Genomic DNA, 10,478 nt, shown 5'->3' on the forward strand with positions numbered 1-10,478 from the left:
ATCGGCATTGGATTCCTCTGCCATTTATAACAGTGATTTGTGGCAAGTTTCTCAAACTCTGCGAAATTCAATTTCCTAATGTGCAAAATAAACATGATGACAGTTAAGTCATGGGTTGTTTTGATGATCACATGAGACAATGCATATGAAATAACCAGCACTTATTAGTTTCTCAGTATAGATCAAGTAATCTCTATACCTTTCATGTTTAAATTGTAAGTACTTGAAGATGGGCACTCATTTCTGACACTCATCTTATTTATCTATAGCATGTGGATAATATTTACCTTAAATGGGTCCTATGAAGATTAAATAGAATGGTACGTTAGCAGTGTCTAACACACAGTAAGTACATGCTAATTGTTATTTGAGTAGTTTTATATATTTGGGGGAAAAATCAATAGATGGTTTATACTGATGTTGACAACAATGACAGCAGTGTTAATGATGAAATAGTCCCTGAAATTATCATTAACTTTTCCACAGTCTGTTTCAGGAAAGTTTATATAACTTCTCTTTCCTCTTTCCCATATTCAATTATCCTATTGAAGTAACCACAGAACAGTTTTCATATTCTTTCTCTCTTCTCCTCAAATGTATGAACTCTAATCCAAACTTTTCCCTCACTCTTCCTTTTAGGAGCTGGAGTTGTAATTCCTCATCTCTGACTGGTGATTACAGTCAATTCTTGATATCCTTAATTGCCTTGTTTTCTGCTCTACTGCAAATGCAGAAACATTTTCCATTCATTTCCTAAACAGAGTTTTTTTTTTTTTTAATTAAATATAGTGTTCAGCAGCACAGTCTATTTAATTTCTCTTCTCCAGTAAAGCCTATAATAATCATTATCCTGCTTTAACAGATAAAAAGGAGAGAATATTCACAAAACTCCTACTATGTGCCAGGCACTCTACCAAGGTCTTTGAGAACATGATTGCATTGTTCCTCCAACTGCCCTGGGATGTAACTATCATCCCTTTTATTTATTATATTTCTCTGTCAAGTCCTCCGACTGGAAGTTTACTACAGTGATGACCATGCCCCGCTACCTCCCTGAAGATGATTTGACAGACAAGACAGTTTAATCACACTTAAGACATTCTGACAATAAGAGAATAGCACTTTGCATGCCAGGACACTGACAATTGTCTGTCCAACAGTGACAGAAGAAAAATTCTATCCAAACCAAATTGAAAGTTACCTCCTGCTTTCCCCTCTTTTCCATTACGTGTGAGGAAGACAAACTAGAACTTGCAACTCCAGCAAACACTAAATAGAACCAAGGTTTACATCATAGGAGGAGCCTGTGGATCTTCACACTTTCCATACTGGGATTTCCAAATAGGTTCTTATCAGCCCTGAAGCCTGATACATTGCAGGAGAATCTGAGTCAGTTGGGAACACCATAATGATTTAAAATGTGACTTGCAGAATCCAGGGACTTGAATTTGATTTATGGCTTTGCCTCTTACTCTCTATGTGATCTTGGGCAAGTTACTTCCCACATATGAGCTCTAGCTTTCACATCTGAAAAATAGGGAAAATTACACCTATCTCACCCAGGGTAAGAAGTTAATGAAAAAACAAAACAAAACACATAGGGCACTCAGCATAGTGCTGATATGTTGCAAAATTCCCACACTTGATATTTCTTATCAATAGTAGTTGAGTAGGCTTATTTTATTTTTCAAGAGTAAACTTTTTGTCTTCTCTTCTCCTTGTAACTGAAGACGACTTATCACTCCCTTCCCTACCTCCTCTGTCTCTCTCTCTCCTGTTAAAATGGAGGCAATGCAAAGGATGGTTTATAACTGGAAACTGCATTATTTTGAAATGTCAGTCAGTGATATTTCCTCAGGAGAAATGATTCATACAAATACTCCCCAAAGAACATTATTTGGGAGGAAAAACAACTGAAGGATGAATTCAGAGTTCTGAGTTGATATTTCTGATGATTAGACTTGTCTTCCCTCTGTTAATATAATGTTGGGTGCGATTTTCAGACAGGCTAGGCATTCCTGGACTTTTGAGTAGGAGATAGCTCTCCGTGATTATCTATAGTGCACTGACTTTCACACACATTAAAACTTTTTTCTTCAGAAAGTGGTTTTCTGAACTTTTATGAAAACACTACAGATTTATTTAATATATTTTTACACTTTCACTGGAGACAATTTTGGACACAGACTGTATATTCATTTGATTCCGCAAAGAGTGATTGGGGGTCATTGATTGAGCTGTGTTGGAAGTTATGCCTCTCTTGAAGGTCGCATGTATGCCTGATCACTGGGAGAGGAGTCCAGCTAATCTGCATGCCTGCTATTTGAGGACTCACTTCGATCTGGAGCTTCCCCTTCCTGGGGCAATTGATTATCACTTTCTTTGTGCATGGGCTGACCCTTGTTAATTCCTACATTGTGAAACTGAAATGAACCATTTGTTTGTTTCCTACCCTCCCACTGCAGGGCTGTTTCTTATCATTTATTAGTAATGGCAAACACATTCTGAGCACTTACTATATGGCAGAACTTGCTAAATGTTTTTCATTCTGTATCTCATGCTTTCACATCTCATAAAAACTCTGTCCCTACCTTAGAGATGAGAAAACAGAGGCACAGAGAGGTTAAGTACTTGCTCAGGGTCACATGACTAGGATGTGAACTCAGGTAAGGTGCTTTATTCCCAACCCATCTTTGAGTTGCCTTTATGTCACATGACTCCTGGCTGTATGGGAGGTCTTCAGTAAATAGGTGTACCATTAATGCGTAAATCTGAACTTCTCTGAATCTTTATGGTCTCATTTATAAAATGGAGATAATTATATCCCAACTACTCTGGTCATTTTGAGCATTAAATGAGTTCATGTACCTGAAGAGGGTTAATGGAGGGCCAGGCATATGATGAGTTAAATTTTATCAGCAAGACACTTTTTTTTAAAGCAAGATACTGGTGTGCTGTGTAACCCTGAGTCTGTCTTTTTAGGCTATGATCACTGGACCCCACCAAAGGATGGTGTAAAAGGGGATTTAGCATTGTAGAAGGCATGCGACAGAGAACTTCACCCTGGGGAAATGGGGGGGTGGGTCCCAGGGGCTGTTATATAGAGGAACAGTTCCAATCTTGGCGCACTCATTTGGTTGAGGATTGGCCCAGCTTGAACCTCTTTGTGTGGTTAGAGATAAAGTGGTAGAGAAGGCATCATTAAGGGAATAGATATTCATGGAGTGCCTGCTGTGGGCTGGAATCTCTCATATGCTCATAACAAATCTGGAATGGGGATTAATGGTCCATTTTACAGATGAGGAAACTGTGGTTTCCAAGATCACACAGGCTGTGAGCCGCAAAGGCAGAGTTCTAATGCAGCTGTGTGTTGGGCATCTCTGTTCTTCCCTTTGGATGGGGGCAGGTCACAGGAAGCTAAAGCAAAGGTCAGCACATTTAATTCTTGCTTAATTTTTGTTCCGTTTGTTTCCCAATTTCTCACTGGAAAATAGCATTCCTGCAAGTGAAGTCTCAGGAAAGAGTCTGGGGGAATGGTCCTGAAGACAGAAAGTGCCACAGTGCTTTGTGAGGAGGGGTGAGAAGGGGAGGAGTTTGTCGACTGACTGACTTATGAATGAATATTCAGGGTTGTTCTCTTGTAACAGGCACTGTGGGAGGCCCAGCAGATGAAGGTGATTTGGGGATCCCTACCCTTCACACACTCAAGGTTTTGCTACGGAAACAGACAGATGGATAACTTCTGAGCCATATAAAGGAGCTGGAAGAGAGATATGCATAAATAAAACTAACCCAGCTTTGGATTCAGAAACACCTGGGTTTTAATCATGACTTGTGAATTTTACTAACAATGTGGACTTTGGCAAAATTCTTAACTTCTCTGAGCCTCATTTTCTTCATCTGTAGAACTGAGAATAATAAACTTACCTCATTGCAGTATAATGAGGCTTCAATAAATCTGAAAGTAGCTGACAAAATAAATGCTGGGTTTTTTTTTTTTTTTTTCCTATCTTTTTTTGTAACCAACATATAGAAAGATAAAAAACAAAAAACAAAAAACTGAGCATTGTCCATAAGTGAACATAGCTTCATTTTCAAATAAGTATTCTGAATTCGGCATTATCACTCCATTTGACATATATGGAAACTGAGGGACAGAGAAGTTAAATTACAGCTAAAAGTGGTCAAGTTGGGGTTTGAATTCAGGTTGTCTCACTCTGCAGTCCCTGCATATAATCACACAGACTCCTGCTCTTGGGTTGAGCAAGGAGTTTGGCACCAACACGGACAGTGAGCAGGGGCAGGGAAGGGTAGTTCAGGCACTAGTGCCTGCATTGCTATCATGTATCTGAGAAATGGTAGCATGTTCAAGGCCTTTGGCATAAGGCAAAGGCATCGCTTGCTGAGCTATGTTATTTGGACGTTGTTGCAAGCAAGAGAGGAGGAGATATGTTTAGGCTGGACCTTTGGGCACATAATTAAAAAGATCGGAGCCAGTGTAGACCTCTGCTGTCTCAAACAGCTGATGTCAGGAAATCATGCCAGAGGGTCCTCTGTGGGGTCCTATAGCTGTATCACCCTAGTCCTCATGGCCTCTCACTTGCTTTCACCACCAGCAAAGTTTTGAAGAAACAGAGACTCTGTTTCGTTCTTCTTGAAAGTACTAATATACAGTGACTATCACAAAACCTACATCCTCACTGAGGAGAAAATATTTCTTAGTATACTGAAAGTGCATCTTCCCGATTTGCCATCTGTTTGGAAAACAACAACCAAAAAAGGATACTTTGGGTTTTTATCTCTTTCCTCAATACATTCATCCTCCAAGTATCCAAGTCCAAATAGTTCAATGTTGAAGACTCAAGAAAATAGTAAGGAAAGACAGTAAAAGTTATGCTATTGGGGATGTGATGGTTGTACTTGGAAATAGTCTAGGAATTGTTAAGGGGGATACCTGCAGTTTACATCTGGGAAAACACTGTAAGGATAGGAAAGAAAATACAACTGAATTCAGTTTGCATTTGCTGGGTGGCTTCTCTGTGCCAGATGCTACAATAGGCTCTGGGGGCACAGGGAGAATTTAGGGAAGTTCTGGACTCCTAAGGTACTCTTTGATTCATACGAAGTTGTATTTACACATAATAATTTAATAATTTATTAATTCAATAATTATTGTCATAGACAGGTGTCAAGGTGTTCTGAGAGCACAGACTGGGTCCCTAAATCAAACTAGAGGCTCTGGATGGCTTCCTGATATTAACTGAGATCCAGTTTGAAAGACTACAAAGTACAAAGTTAGGACAGGTATTACAGGAAGAAGGAACAGAATAAATAAGACCCTTATACAATGAAATAGTCTTTTGTATTTAGAGACCCATAGGTGGTTCAGTGTGACTGGGGTGAATTGCACAAGGTCTAAAATTTCTACTCCCTAAATAAATGAAGGACATTTTCCCAACTTCATCAGTGTGTGAAAGAAGAGATAGCGTGAGAAGAGGAATTTTTACAAGATGAATTTAGGAAAGTACATACTAGATGAATTAGACTAGCAGGTTTTAATTTTAGTATATTTATTAAATGTATATTAAAACAATATAAAGCAGCACAAAACCTGAAATTTTATAAAAATTATTGTTTAGAACAATAAATCCATTAAAGTAAGAGTAAGAGTTGATTGAGATAAAATTATTGAAACTATCGGGTGGGTAATCCAACTTGTGTTGGCCTAAAGTGTAATCTATCGTGTTTAAGGAGGCAAAGAAATCAATGTTGGTTAGATATAAAAGAGGTTAATTAAGTTATTAAGTTTAGAGTTCAGAGAGAGCTTTGGAAGTAATAACAAAATAATAAGAAGAATTTAGAGGGGGAGGAATAGGAGGAGGGACAGGGAAGGGGAGGAGAAGAAGAAAAAGCAAAGAGAACTTACTAGTACTTGCATTCTTGCCATCATGAGCAAGAGCTGAGATAAAAACATAGTTGGAGTCTATTCATGTGGCACTGAATTCTCAGCAAAAACCAAGCAGAGCTGCACCCCTCCTGGTTTCCCAGACAACAGCCACCCTCCTCTATTATGCTAATGATATAATGATAAAAAACACCATGTGTCTGTGATGGAAACTATAACAGAATGGAAGCCATTTTTGGTCTGGCTTGCTCCATGTGAAGACGGTGTTGAAGGAGGGGTTTTGGAGGTAATTGGGCAGCAATGTACGATGTGTGCAGTCTTGAGGGGAAAAGTCCACATTGTGCGTCAATGAGTTAATGGGGACTGCATGCTTGGGAATTTCGGGTACTGTCTGTGGAGAAGATTCATTTACTATTTGTTGTCATTGCAAGTGATATTAATGAACAAGAGCATATATTTACCCTGAAGCAAGGAGCTGCCATCAAGACCTGTCAATGGGAAATAGGCTCTGGAAATAAAAGGTGTCTGCTGGCCCTGATTCTGGCTTCATCACTTCTAGGCAGACAGCCCCCTCCTCCTCTCTGACTCCAGAAAAAGTTCTACCGGGTGGGACCCTAGGCAGGGAAAATGAGGGTCTGGGTATTCCAGGTACTTTACTCTCCCCACCCACCTCCAGAAGCAATTAGCCAAATGAAACCAAATTACTATAGGGAAAGAACAATGATTTTCTTAACTTGTTCCTGGATGTAGATAGTATTGAAGTGGGTGAGTTTCCAATGCTTTTTATAATCTATTCTCAACATTGCATTTTAGTCTCATCTCTATTTCCCTGTACAACCTATGCTTTAAAGCTGCGTTAGCTATTCCAATTTTGTGGTGAATCCCCTCACCCCGCTTCAGAATGTGAACTCTTTGGGGCAAAGATTCGTTCATCTATCTAGAGCACAATTCTGACATTATGCACATTTCAGTAAATGAGCATTTAGTAAACTCATTTCTTACAAAACATTTAGAATATTCTATGTGTCAGGCCAAATGATAAGCAATTGGATGACTCAATAAATGCTTGACATGAGTTTATGAACTATAAAGATTCATTAAACATAAAATAAAAGGATTTTAGTGTCATTAGCATATATGTGTTAAGTCAGAAGAATGAATACAATTATCTAGGGAGAGAAAATTAAGGAAGGGATAAGGAAAGAAAGTGAAACAAAAAAAAGAAAATAGGGTCCTGGGGGATACCATCTTAAGGGGGTAGTATCTTGCTTGGAAAAATACAAAAAGGTGGCCAGAGAATTAAAAGAAGAAAAAGAAAGATAGGAGAAGAGATCGAAGGGATCGGGGATGGTTAATGGCATCCAACGCTGTATTGCACCTTTTTCATAAGAATGTGAACTCCTTGAAGGTGTACAAACTCCAGAAGGTCAGGACCAACCCATGCATTGTTCACTTATCAATGCTTTTCTAGAACCTAGCACAATTTCTTACATGTGACAAGCCCTCAATAAATGTTTATTTTTATTTGATACCGAGCACCAAGCACAGTGCCTGGCATGTCATAGATGCTTTTTCATTGTTTAAGTGAAGAAGCAGTCAATTATTTTGGGAGTTGGAAATTGTCTCCTGCCAATTCTGCATTCATCAACTCCTTGAGAAACCTCAATTTCTAAGACTAGTGTGGTTTCTCTTCTTTCTGTTTATTTGCATCTTTGAGGAGCTGCACATCTCCATCAAATGAAAGGACCTTGGGAAATATAAAGGGTGGCAACCCTCGAAATAATTCCCTTTACAGCAGCATTTTCTGAACATGTGGAATAAGAGTGATGTGAGATATTAAAAAAAAAAAAAAAAAGAAAAGCCACGGTCCATTCCGTTTGGGAAACTGTAGCTACTAGGGTGTGATATAGAATAAAATCCGGCGGGACCCTCCCTTGTATGGTGCTTAGAATCTTGTAGGGAAGACAAAATTAGTCTACCGTTCTTGCACAAAAAATATTAAATTGCAATAAATTAATATTAAATATTAAATTGTAACTGTGAGGCTATGAAAAGATACAAGCAGATGTGGTCTAGTAATTCTGTTATCTCTCTTTGGCTTTTAAAATGTAATCTAGCCCACTAAAGGCGCTGAGAATCCCTGGGATGCAAGTATTCCTTACACGTCTCCACCAGCACAGCGCATCCACCTGCAATGTGGAACTCAGCTCTGACTTGATTTCTGAACACCTGGAAAGCCTGAGGAACATAGCTGTGCCTGGGCCCCTCTCAGAACAAATAAACTAGAATCTCTGAGAGAGGAACCCAGGTGACTCATGTGTGCAGCTAGGGTGAAAAACCTCTTCTCAACCTTAATGGAGTTTGGCACAGGGATTGCCCCCATTAAATTCACCCAGAAGTAATAGCCTGGACAGCTCTGCTCTCACTGCTGGGGCTTAATATGTCCCTCGTCCCTGTGTTGTTTTCAGTGCCCATCAGAATGTTTTGCCTGCTGTGTCTCCATGGTGGGGACACCGTGAATATTTGCTAAGTAAAAAAGTAGCATTTCTGTCATTCTTAATAAGAAAAACAATGTATTAATTAACACACTTTTCGAAATTTTGGTCAGTATCACAAATACGACGCATAAATATAGTACAAAGAAGGAAAATGTCACGTGTTACAGATGTCATGTCTTACAGATTATTTGCACACAGTCCAAATAATTAAATAGAACCTACTGAATGACATTAATATTAGGTCTCAATTTTTAAAAAATCTGAAATTGAAATGAGTCTTACTATCATGTGTCTATTTAATGTGGTTATATTTTAAGTTGTTATTAAATCAGTGGTGTATTTTACAATGTAAGCTATCTTAGGTTTTAGTAAAATGTCACTCAAGTCAGTAAATGCTTATTATATTGGCTGACTGCAATATAAATAAAATCAATTGCTTTTCTGTAAAGAGCAGTAATCTGTTAGATGATAAAAACAAAAAGTTAAATCCCATTTTCAATACTGAAAACAAAATACTTTTACAGTAAATATAACACAAAATATTTGTGATCTATTTGGAATATAATATATAAAAGGAGCCTCGTATAAAAGAGAAAAACTATGTTTCTGCATGAGAAAATGGAACAATATAAAAATTGCTTTTCCAGGTTAATTTGAGATGTAGTGGTGGCTGACTAAAACGTAGTGATTCATCTTTCCGTTCATAAAATATTTTTGAGCCCTTAATAGATGCCGTATTCTATGCTGAGTGCTGAGGATTCAATGGGAGAAATCCAGGTGGGTCCCCACAGAGTTTAAAATCTGGAATCTTTAACATAAAAATTATGAAATAGATGAATACATATAATTTTCAAATACTTATACATTTAACTAAATAATAACAAAAAATACAAGAGGCTTATTCTCCTGGAAGAATCAACAAGTATGTCTATCAAGTATTAGTTTGATAAAGAATTCTCCAGCAGAAAGTCTTTGCTTATAGCAATAAAAAGTAAGGTTATGCTTCCCCTTTCAACAAACACGAGAATCTAGACCAAAGTTGTTACAGAATAGAAGTCCAAGGAAAACATCTGGTAACATATATGGAATTTGATAGTAATAGGGTAGAGAATAACCATTTAACAAATGATGCAGGGAAAACTGGTTAGCTATTGAAAAATAAAAATTAATTTATACCCACATTTTATAGCATATGCCAAAACAAACAATAAATGGATTTGTAAATATATGTATGTATACACACATGCTCATATATATACGTAATAAAATAAAATAGAACTAGTCAGATCTTATGAAGCATAACAACATCCTAAGCTTTAAATCAATAGGGAAAATCAGAAAGGAAGAGATGAATTCAGTATTGCACAAATTTTAAATATTCTTATGTTGGAAAATAATATGATAGAAAATTAAAAAATACAAACCAATAAAAAAACACTGACACCAAATATAACTGACATAGTGTGACCTTTCTATCTGATGAAGAACTAGCTCACACAATTTGATGATGAAAAATATCATATCCCCAATAGAAATAGAAAGAAAAGGTATAATTCATGTGAGAGGAAATACATTTAGGTTTAACAGACGCATTCTGTTCAGATCATCATAGAAATGTATAATAAAGCCTTTAAATGCATAATCTACATATATTAATAGAAACCAGGGCAACATTACTGTGAAATATCTATACTTAAAATGTGGTGGTTTCAGTGTAATTGAAAAGCCATTTGACAAGACCCATTAACCATTTCCCTCTTTCACCTGACCTATGGCTTACATTCTTAAGGCACTGCTAATTCTGCTTCCAAAATATATCTTGGATCTGGCCAATTCTCTCCATTTCTCCTTCCATCGCCTTAGCTTTAAGCCACATCAACTCTTGTTTGGAAGACTGTGTAAGCATCCTCTCTGACCACCCTATTTTGACTCCTCCTTATTCTGCACCCTGAAGACAGCAGGATCATTATAAAACACAAACTGCACTAAGTTATTCTTCTGGGCTCCACTGGCTTCTTATTGTATCTAGAATCACTTTCATACTCTTAATTGAGACCCATGAGCTGCAGCATAAT

The sequence above is a fragment of the Eubalaena glacialis genome, chromosome 18 (assembly GCF_028564815.1).
Source record: "Eubalaena glacialis isolate mEubGla1 chromosome 18, mEubGla1.1.hap2.+ XY, whole genome shotgun sequence".
Taxonomy (NCBI): domain Eukaryota; kingdom Metazoa; phylum Chordata; class Mammalia; order Artiodactyla; family Balaenidae; genus Eubalaena; species Eubalaena glacialis.